A 12,318-nucleotide genomic window follows, 5' to 3' on the forward strand; every position below is an offset into this window, starting at 1 on the left:
TTTTGCTCGACACCTTGACAAATGTAATTCCATGTGGAAACATGCGTTTAAATAAAATATTTTACCAAAAAAGTTACCCACGCTTTAACTTGACAGACTGTATACCTGAAGGTTTGCTAACTTATCATTTGTGGTGTGGCCGCTAAACGGAAATCCGGGAAATGGCCGGGAATTTTTTGAAAGCGGAAAGGGCCAAGAAAGGAGTATGATAGTGAACTTATTTATTTACAAGGAATTTCAACCAATTTTTAGAAGAACCATCGAGCAAATCACTTGAAATATCACAAATATCTTATCACATAATATAATTCGATTAAAAATAAATTCAATTGCAACATTTTTTTAATTGTAAGTTTAGTTGTTAACTGTTTTACTTAATACATCATTTAGTTTACAACGCTTCATTCAAAAATATTTGACTTCACAATTTTTCGATTTTATGTCTTCATTTTTAAACGTAAATTTTTAATTAAAAGGATTTAAAAATAAAACAATATAAATTAATTAATGGTTTTGAAAAGTAAACTGTATTTCGAGTTTTAAAAATTGTGCAAAAATTATTTTACAATATGATTCTCAATCGGTTTTAAATAAAACAATTCACAGATTTTGACGTTGAAGATTCAACTTTTCCAATACAAAAGCCCTAATAATTAAGCAAATTGAAATGTCTGATTGAAACTTTAAGAACTAATTTTAATGTGAAAATAACTAAAAATTAATATATTCCAGTATTAAAAAAATATCTGGATGACCAATTATACATCGAATATTCAAAAGTAAACAATTTGAAACTGACTCTTTTGAAATAGACAGCCTTGAATGGTAATAATTTCAGAGTAAGCCATTCAAAATTTAACGTTACAATTGGAAGAGGCCATTTTTTTATTTTCAAGATTTTTATTGTGTTTGAGAAAAGAATTTTTTATTTTCGTTTTTTTGTCTGAATTATAAAGGATAATTAAAAAGTATAGAAAATTGTAACTTTGGTTAAATGGGCAGTACATTTTATATTTGTAAAGTTTTTACTGAGTTGGAAGAGATACAGTTTTTAACATTCTCATCTAATGAGAAGGTATTGATTTTATATAAAATTTCCATTTGTCGGTTTTCATAAAATCTTCACGTTTTGAGACCCACTGAGTCAGAAAAAACGATTTTAACGAAGGTGTTTGTCTGTCTGTAGTCTGTATTCTGTAGGCACGATAACTTTCGAAAAATTAATCAGATTGGATTCTGCTTTGGCACACTTTTTTAAGGCCTAAAAAGAAAAAACAAGTTCGTGAACCAGCTATTTTGGATCAAAATTCAAAAAGTGAGAACGTTTTCAAAATTTTTAAGACCACATTTTTCAAGATTCAAAATTCTATGAACGGTTATTCATAGTACTCAGAATCCCAAACAATTCATCTAAACGACTTTTTTCTATAAAAATAAAATTATCAGAGTTAGGGCATTTTCAAAATCCAAAAAAACGAAATAAAATGAACATTTGAAGCCAAACAACGCACGCTATGAAAAACGTCACGAGAAGAAAAACGTTGATTTTTGAAAGTCCTACAAGATCGTCATAACAAATTTTTTGGTTTGGTCGGAAAGTTGAAAATTCAAAATTTGATCGTACCTCAACTTTTTGAAACCACATTTTTTAAAGATTTTAGAATTATATGAACGGTTATTCATAGTACTCAGAATCCCAAACAATTCATCAAAATGACTTTTTTCTATAAAAAGAAAATTATCAGAGTTAGGTAATTTTCAAAATCCAAAAAAACAAACTAAAATGAACATTTTAAGCCAAACAACGCATGATATGAAAAAAGTCAAGAGCATAAAAGCGTTGATTTTTGAAAGCCCTACAAGATCGTCATAACAACTTTTTTGATTTGGTCGAAGAGTTGAAAATTCAAAATTTGATCGTACCTTAACTTTTTGAAACCACATTTTTTCAAGATTTTAAAATTCAATGAACGGTTATTTATAGTACTCAGAAACTCAAACAATTCATCCTTAAGACTTTTTTCTATAAAAAGAAAATAATCAGAGTTTGAGCTTTTTCAAAATCCAAAAAAAACAACTAAAATGAAAATTTTAAGCCAAACAACGCATGATATGGAAAAAAGTCAAGAGGAGAAAAACGCTGATTTTTGAAAGCCCTACAAGATTATCATATCAAATTTTCTCATTTGGACGACAAGTGGAAAATTCAAAATTTCATCATACCAAAAATCTTTCAAACCAAATTTTTTTAAATGTTTTGAAATTCTATGTGCTGTTATTTATAGTACTCAGAAACTCAAACAATTTATATATATGACTTTTTTCTATTAAAAGAAAATTACCAGAATTAGAGCATTTTTAAAATCCAAAAAAACAAACTAAAATGAAGATTTTAAGCCAAAAAACGCATGGTATGAACAAAAGTCAAGAAAAAAAACGTAAATTTTTTAAAGCCCTACAAAATTATCATAAGAAATTTTTTGATTTGGTCGAAAATGTAGAATTTTGTCGTACGAAAAATAATGAAAAATCCAAAAAGACCGTTTTTTTGTCAAACTATGAAAGATACGAAAAAATTGTATAAACTAAAATTACACGCCCTAAAAATATCTACCAATTTTTTGGCATTCACTTTTTGATAGGACGCGTAGTTTTTGTTTTTAGTTGTAAAAAAGAATATTGAAAATTACAAATAAATCAAATTTTTGGACTAACGACATAAGCTACAAAAAAATCTTGTTTATCAAAAAAAGGCTACAACTGTATATTATTACTGCTTTATAGGATGCGGAGTTTTTGTTTATTCGTAAATGAATGAAACTAAAAAGATTAATTTTTTGACAAACAACGCAAGCTATGAAAAAAATAAATAGACTCATTCAAGTTTTTCATGAATAATTTTTTAGAGGACACTTCGTTTTTCTTTAATCATAAGATATAACCTTTAAAATAAAAAAAATAAATTATTTTAATACATTTTTTTAAATAAATATTTTTGTAAAACGACACAAGGTATGTGCTAAAATTAAAAGCCAAAGTTTTTACCCAAGAAGATCTATAAATTCCTTATTAATCATTTTTAAATGAGACATGTAGATTTTCTTTTAATCGTAAAAAATAAGATTGAAAATAAAAAAAAATTTTTAGAATAAATTTTTGGAAAAAGGACACGAAAGACGAAAAAAATTGTTAAAAAAGTTTCTTAAACCAAAAATATCTAGAAGTTTGTTAAAAAATCTGATTAAAAAATATATATAGTAAACAAAAATCTGCCCGTTTCGCGGGCATGTTCTTATGGCGCTCTGTGTGCGTGGCTAACAAGTTTCAACGCGCCTGTGGCGCGCGAGTATTGATTCTCGCGCTTCACGCTAGATGATGCATTCACCTCGCGATACACGCTCAGTCTTTGTGTTTACCCTACATTTGTGCGCAATTTAAAAAAAATTAAAGGTCAAAACATGGATAACTTCTATTTAGTGATTAAGAATCCTCTTTTGTCGAACCTCCTCATTCTCATTCTCATTACAGAAAGTATTAGTTTTGTGTAAAATTTGACCCCCCTCCCAGTTTTTGTCAAATGTCCACGTTTTGAGACCCCCTGAATCCGAAAAACAGGATTTTACTAATGTGGCTGCGTGTATGTTTGTATGTATGTCTGTCTGTCTGTGCACACGATAACTTTTGAAAAAAAGTAATCTATCAGATTGCCCTTTGGTACACTCGTTTAGTGTCCTAAACTAAAGATCAAATTCGTTAGCCAGCCATTTTGGATGAAAATTCAATAAGTGGTCACATTTTGAATATTTTTGAGGCCATTTTTTAAAAATTCTAAAATTGCGTTGCGGGCAGATTTTTTAAATTGTATTTTTCTTATCAAGCCCTTTCTTATAAAAATCTTTCTCCTGAGCTAATTGAGGATTTTGTTTCGCCAAATTTCTAGTTATATTTTGTCGAAAACTCCCTAAATCTATAGGTTTTTTATTCGGCATTTGTTATAAATTCGCACATTTCAAAAAGCAATAATAAGCCTATAATATAAATTACCTGTCTTCGATCAAGTTCTTTCTACTTAAAAAAATGTTTATAAGAAGAATTTATTTTAAATCAATCATATATTAGCTCTAATTTTTTTTTGTTTCCCGGCCGATGCACCATAAAAAGGTTGTATGTTACCTCATGAAGACCGTAAAATACTCCCCCTTTAATTAGATTCCTCGTTTTAGTTGAGATCGAAGATCTCGCGCAGGGAAGAGGAAAGAGTAGCCAATAATAATGTGTGAAAGTAATTGATTGTAAACAATTGTAAAATAGAATGTATATGTTACAGGCAAAGTCCGATGTGCCGTCACACCGCAGGCTGCCTAGTCCCTCTGCCAATTGACTGAGCGGTGTTAGACAAAGTCCGCAGTAGCGCTTTTACTTCGGACTTTGCCTAATCAAATCGCGAAGTGCCCGAAAAGCTAAGGCAAAGTCCGGAGTAAAAAGAAAACCTACGGGGTTTACTTTGCCCGCTGTACAGTAGGCTGGCTCGAGAATTTACAACTCAAAATAGTCTACAGATCGCAATTGTAAACTGATATGAAAGTTTTTTTTTTTTTAAATAATGAGTATTAAATTTGTAAGAAAACTTATTGATTATATTGATCAATTTTTGTCTCAAATATAATTATTTATTTAACGCAAGTTATTTTTTAGAAAAAATAGAAAAATAAACTCGATATGTATTATGTTTAACCTAGTATCTTTCTAAATTCGAAATACGCGACGAGTTTTCTGCAATTTTGAGGGCACTGAATTTGTCTTCGAATTTAATTTTCATCAGTTGATTTTTCGCTTCGTCAGCCATCGTGAAGAATTTTCAAAAACACTGTCGACTTATAAATATTATTACGAAGCGATAAAGACAACTTATTCAGAAATGTACACTGAAACTCAAACCATAAGATAAAAAATTAACTTTTCTAATGCTTCCAACATTAGTACAAGAACTTCTATTCAAAAATCTTCCAAACTTTTACGACAATGTTAGTAACTAGATTAAACTATTGTTGTTTTGAGGATAACTAAGTAGGTGCATCAGTCCCTAAATAAAGGGGCGGTGGTACGGAGGGAGTGGGGGAATAACATTTCATTATTAGTTACGGAACTAATACGAAATTAAAAGGAAATTTTGGTTTAAAGTGTTATTGCTAAACCATTTTTAAACCAGATATTAAATTTATCTATTTTAATTAAAGACAGATTTTTTATTTGATATACTAGATGTTAGTAGCGTTGTCTAAACAGTGATTTTCGATCTCAATAAATTTATATTTCAAATGTTAAAAACAAATTTTAGAACCGAAATGAGACCCGAATGAGCGTTCATCCGTTCAAGAACTACTAGGAATGGTTAATAGAATTTTTATCAGTTTCTTGTATTCTATACGAAGACTACCAATCTCCACATTATCTTTTAAACAAGTAACTACGTCCTGCAGGTACTCAAGTCTGACATTTTTTACTGCAATTATATCCAAAAACATATCACGGTGTAATTGTAGGTTTGTTGGGTCTAAATCTTCCTCTTTATAAAATCCTATAATCTCATCAACACTAGAGCCTTCCTGACCAATTGCAAAGTTCTCAAATGAGTTTAGAACGTCCATTGTTTCAGATGTAAAGCGACTATTCATCGAGCTTAAGACCTGATTATAAATTTCGAAGAATAGTTTCCTGTAGTAGCTCTCAGAGGTAGAAAATATATGTGAACTGCCTTCCGTTTCTAACCGTTGTGGACCTTTTCGGTGTCGAGGTACTTCGGTTTCTTAGTTTCAAATCGTCTTATAATCGGTAAACAAAAATTTTATATTTCCTAAAAGTATTTCATATTAATGTAGAAATGATATCTAACTATGAAACTCATTAAAATTTTATAATAAACATTTTTATAAACAATTCTTGTGGGAAAATATTAAATTTTGAGATTTAAAAAAATTTTAATTTCCCTCAATCACCAGAACGACTTCAGACATTGCTTTAAATGATAAATATTCATTAATATTTGTTAAAAGATAACAATTTAAATTTGTATAAACCAATTAGATGAACAAATTGTTTGAACCGGAAGTGTTTTAAGCTGTTAGTCGAATGACTGATAATCTGATAAACATATTCCAAATGCTTGCAGTTTCACTAGGAAACAGTGGGGTTTTCAATCGCAATAGATTGAGAATGAATCATAACACTGCTTGATAATATTCAGTCAATACAAAATCTTTCGAAAATAACCCACCGACTTGATAGGCAAACCCCCAACTTTTAGCAAACAGAAAATTTTTTCACGGATAATAAGACTATTTGCTAATTTTTTCATAAAATTTGCTTATAACTAAATGTTTCCGTTTTTCCATACTTTAAGTGAAAAAATGTTTAATAAACAAAATAGAGGAGACCAAATTTTGGGCGTCAAGCTCTTCAAAATTTAATAAACTTTAATTTAAAAAAATCGAAATCGGACCATAATTAAAGGATCTGGACATTTTGGAACGAAGAAAGTGCATTGCCTCCCACTGTGCGAAAAAATGAGGGGACACTTATTTTTTTAAATTATCATAGCGTTATTTTCATATTCTTATGAAAGTTTAAATATTTTAAGGATGAAGTGAGTCTTTTGCCATTTTTGCTTTAAAAATGCTGCTATTTTTGCAATTTATGATGTATAAAGTTTTTTTAATTTCAGTTTATCCATTCTTTTTGCACTCTTTCAAAATCCACAAAAAATTAAAAAATAATAAAAAATGTCAAGTTGCTTTTTCACTCTATAAAAACCGATGAAAAAATAATACAAAATGGTAAAGCTCTTTGGATTTGTTAAAAAATTGAAACACGACATTTTCTGGAAATATGCGTGACTACATTCTTTTTCGTTGAAATGTTTAGGAGTGATAAGTAACAAATATTTGAGGCGAATTGAGTCTTAGTTTCTATCTGGAAAAACTGAGGAAAAGTAACAGACATTGTCGGTTTTGACTGATTATATCATTATGTCCAATTAAATAACATTTTACTGATTTTAAGTAAAAAATAACAGTCAAATACAATAAATGCGAGAAGAGTAAGAAATATGCAATCGTCGAAAATTTTTCAGATTATTCCTAAATTTTTTCAATAGGGTTTTTAAATTATTATGAAATTATTATGAAAATTATTCTTCAATTTTATGAAAAATCCTAATTGCTCAATCAAAATTTTCATCCTCATTAACATTACAGGATTTTAAGCTATTAGCAGCATTGCTTCTTCCTTTTTCCATAGATGAAAGATTATTGGTGGGATTGCCGGTAAATTTGAAAGGTTTCAATATAAAAACGAAAAAATTCTCGTCAGTAATCGTCAAAATTCCTGATTTTTCTGACTATTCCTAAGTTTTCTTCAGTGGAATTTTGAGTAGAGGAAAGAGAAATGTTTGGAAAAAAAACAAATCGGTTATTTTGAGAAATTGAATTTTGAAAATTTTTGAAAAAAAGCTTTTGGCTGGTATTACATAATTTCCCGAAAAATTAACCGGACACGTATAGAGCTAGGGGGCTAGAATTACGAAAATTTTCGTGAAATTCTGTAATGGTAAAACGTTAAAAAAAATTAAGACATTTTTAGAAGTGATATTTGAAAAAATATAAAAAAATTTGAACATGTTTTTCAGCAAAATAGAGATTTTTTTTCCTTTTGTAAGTTGTGCGAGTTTAAATAAATTGAAAGGGTGAAGGTTTGACGTCTCTCAATCCAGTTTTAAATATGTAAAAAATTGATAACTTTTTCCGTTTAATTTTCGAGTGAATGTTTATTGTAAAAACAATATATTATAAAACTTTAAGACTTATGGTTTTCTGCATCACAGTCTATTTCCTTCTTCTTCACAATGTTTAAGTTTTTACTCCTATTTGAAAATCACATTTTTTATTTTTACTAATATCACAAGAGCTAAAGCTATCATCATTTTTTTTACACAGAAAAATATTGTCTAAAAGCCGCACTTCTTCATCACTTTTTCCTCCATCAACTTTTTCTCTTTTGCTAACATTTCTATCTGACAATCAATTCGATTACGTTTAACCATTTTGATTTTAAAAGAATGTTCTCAACGCAAAATGCAATCTAAAACTGAGGATTCAGGCCTAATTTTGTCTCTCTTCCTGACACAGGTATATTGTCAAAGTAATCCAAATGAGTGAAAATGCCCATTACCATAGGGGGGAAATCCCGTACCTAGACTGATCCGCTCAGTATGGACCCCTGTTGCAGTGATCCCAGATCTGAAACGAGAGGTGGTCCAATCCTATCACAGGTCTATGTCACTATGACTATGTGTTGAAAAATTAATTATTTTATTTAAAATGTAACTATTTTGTAAAAAAGTCCTCTTTTCTATCAAAAACTACTTTTAAAACAAAAATTTTAATTTGAAGGTTCATCAATTTCGTTGAAAGTTTAACTATTCTGATCAAATATGTTTTATGTGTTGTTGAAAATAAATTTTTGAAAGTGAAAATTAATCTATATCATTTTTGGTTAGAAATGGACTTTTTTTAGTTAAAAATGTAACTATTTTGTTAAAAAATTTATCTTTTTTAGTCGAAAGTTTAACTTTTTGTTTGAAAAGTCATATATTTTGTTAAAAATTTGTCTTTCTTTGTAGAAATTAAATTGTTTTATGGAAAATTTATACTTTTTGGTTGAAAATTAAATTTTTTGGTTCAAATATCAACTATAAATATTTTTGGTTGCAAAGTCGTTTTGTTTTAAATGCAACTATATTGTTAAAAATTGAAATCACAATTTTTGGGTGGAAAATTCAATTATTCACGTAAAAGTTAAACTACTTATTAAAAAAAATTAATTTTTTCTTACTAAGGATTCATAAGTATAGTTGAAAATTCAACTATTTGCATTTAAATTAACTTTTATGTTGAAAATTTTACTGCTTTGTAAAAAATGAATCTTTTGGGCGTTAAAAGTCAACAATTTGATAGAAAGTTAAACTATTTGGTCGAAAATTAAAATTTTGGTTGAAAAATCATATTTTTGGGTTGAAAATTCAGCTTTTTGTAGATAATACCTTTTGGACTAAAGAACGCCCCCTGTACGTTTCAGAATATTATGAAAGAAGTCCTAATGACTTACTTTCGTAAGTTTGTAATAGCTTATCTGTACAATTTGATAATCTACTCATTAAACGAACCGGAACAAATTTACCACCTGGGCCTAGTCTTCGAGTGTCTGGAAACATACGGACTCTCTTGGAATCTAAAGAAGTGTCATTTTGGAAATACAAAATTACAATACCTTGGCCATCTAGTGACCTCCGACGGAAACCAAGCTACGCCTGAGAGCATACAGGCAATCGAAGAAGCAACGCCATCTAGAATTCGCAAGGAGCTCCGCAGTTTTTTGGGAACTTGTAATTGGATACGCGAGTATTTGCCTAACTTCGCAGCCGTGGCCGCGCACATTACGGATCTATTAGGAACTACAAAACGATATAAATGGAATCCGATGGCCCAAGAAGCATTTGTGAACATACAGACTCTAGCAGGCAAACCCTTGAAGCTTAGTAGACCCAATAGAAAATTACCATTTATCCTGCAGACCGACGCTAGCGCCAAGGGGGTGGGTGCTGTACTTTTGCAGGAAGATGACGAGAAACATAAGCACATTATTTCCTATGCCAGTGCCAAATTTAAACAAACTGAGGCAACATATCACTGCAACGAGCAGGAGTTTCTGGTCATAATTTGGGACATGAAACATTTTGATCCATACCTCGGGGATAGCCTGTTCACCCTCCGCACGGACAGTAATGCTTTAACGTGGCTCTACAGAATGAAGGATGAAAAATCCAAACTTACTTGCTTGTTCCGTTTTCTCAGTGGACTTTCATTTAATGTCGAACGTTGTGCCGAGAAAAACAATGAGCTGGCAGATGCATTATCTCGTCATCCTGCGCCAGATGCACCGACACTGGAAGAGCCGGATCTAGACTGCATGCTGCGACCAAGCGGAGACCATGTTCCTGATTCCTTTCCGACAACTTGTCCAGTGACCAATGCAATAAGGGTACTCAATGACATCCGAGATGCGCAGCAGCTCGACGCAGTGGTGGACTTACGTGGTGGACATACGTGGATGCGCAGTGGTGGACTTACGTTCAGAATCATAAAATGGACCAAATTGGATTTTGGAGGAAGCATCCCGAAAAAAACGTGGGGTTTGCGCATACCACCAAACATTGAAGAACGCGTTCTTTGAAAATTTCACGACGACCCTCTCGCCGGTCATCCAGGGGTCGATGACGCGCTGCGTGGGACCTCATGGGGCCATACACTCGGTCGGTGATTGGAAAATATTTTGTATTGGTCGTAACCGATTTATTCTCGCGTTGGTTCAAAGCCTTCCCCATTGCATCATCGAAAGCCTCCACAATCACAGTAACTCTTGAAGGAGAAATTTTTCCGCGGTGGGGACATCTTAGGCAAATACTTAGCGACAGCGGCAAGCAGTTTGCGAGTCGCCACTGACTCTACGCTTGTCAGCGCTGGGACCGCGATCTCTGGACTACGCATATATATCACCTCAGGGCGAATCCTACCGAAAGAAGAAACCAAGAATAGACGGAAGAAACCATCGAACATAAGATCAAAATATTCCAGAGATTTTGTTCGAAATCGCCGACAAAACGCTGCCACGAGACAAACTCCGAGCCACCTGTTGCTCGGGTGGACGATTCAGCGGCCCGGAGACTAGCGATTTAATTAAGATGCCCGCCAGCCAGTGGAAGCATGGTTAGAAAGAGAGGACTGAGCGCGAGAAAACCAAACCACCTACCAGACAAGGTACGCAGCTAACCCTCAGGTCCACCGCTATCAGCCTGGGGATAGAGTTTATGTCGCAGGACACTTTCAGTCAAAGAAAGCTGATAATTTTAAGCCCGGTTTTGCTCGCTGAAAGGCTAATTTTATAATTTACAGGAATTTCAACGAACTTTGACAACTTTTGCAGGGTTATTTTTGAGATTTTCAAATTAATTTAGAAAACTTTCAAAGATGTCAAGGTCTTTCAAAAGATTTTGAAGGTTAAAGCATTTGAAATATTTTAGGGTATTTTTAAAATTGCAAGGAATTTTCAGAAGCTTTGAAAAATTTCAATAGATTTTAAAGAATTTTAAATGTCTTAGGTTATTTAAAAATATTTCTTAGTAGAAAATTAATCCTTTTTAAAATTTTTGATATGAGTCTGCTGTTACAAGGCCTTATTTTTTTCCTTTTTTTGTCTGCTTATTTGTAAGTGAATTGCGTAAGCGCAAGAGCGTTGGCCGGTCGGTCACGGACGGGACCGGGCAGAGAGAGAGATGGAACTTTGGGTTGCGAGTTTAAGCTAAAATCGGTCTACTGTGGCGACAATAGTTGTTGACAATAGGTCGTATTCAGCGACCCAAAATACCCTCGAGAAACATAATTTGGCCCATTTCACACTTTTGGTCAGCCTTTAGCGATTCGGTCTTACTCTGGACCGATATAAATGTGGAAAACATCAGATAAAATAGTACAGGATATGTAATATACTTACACATAAAGACGCGTATAACAAACAATTCTTTGCAAAATCGTCTGTCTAGAGTTCAGAAAGAAATTGATCTTGGAATAGGTGGAAGCTCAGCCCGTAATAATAAGTGGTTCATGTAGGGGAGGGGTATTTTGACAATTGTCGCAAATTTTACGATAGCGCGCCCGCTGGAAATTTAAGTTGAAAATTCCTTAAAATGTTTTAAAGCATCCTCAAATATTAAAAATCCTTTAAAATCTTTTGAAATCTCTTGAAATTCCTTGAAATTTTAAAAATACCCTGAAATATTTCAAATCCTTTAAAATATTATATTGAATTACTGTAATTAATTGGAAATTCCTTGGAACCTTTGAAAATTCTCTCAAATTTTTTAAATCCTTAAAAATCTCATAAACTACCTAGAACTTTTTTTAATATTTCAAAAGTACTTTGAAAATTTAAAAAAACTCTTCTAAAATTTTTGTAACTCTTGAAATTGATTACAGACATTAAATGTGAGTTTTTTAAGGACTTGAAATATTTCAGGGTATTTTCAAAATTTCAAGATATTTTCAAGAGCTTAAAAAAATTTCAAGAAACTTTAAAAGTTTTTTAAGGATTTCAAATATTTGAGGATATTTTAAAAGATGTCAAGGAATTTTTAATTTATTTTCATAACTTAAAGAAATATCGAAGAATTAAAAATTTGTTAGCCGGGTTATCGTGCATCGCGCTTGG

Source organism: Belonocnema kinseyi, chromosome 3, assembly GCF_010883055.1.
Source record: "Belonocnema kinseyi isolate 2016_QV_RU_SX_M_011 chromosome 3, B_treatae_v1, whole genome shotgun sequence".
Lineage (NCBI taxonomy): Eukaryota > Metazoa > Arthropoda > Insecta > Hymenoptera > Cynipidae > Belonocnema > Belonocnema kinseyi.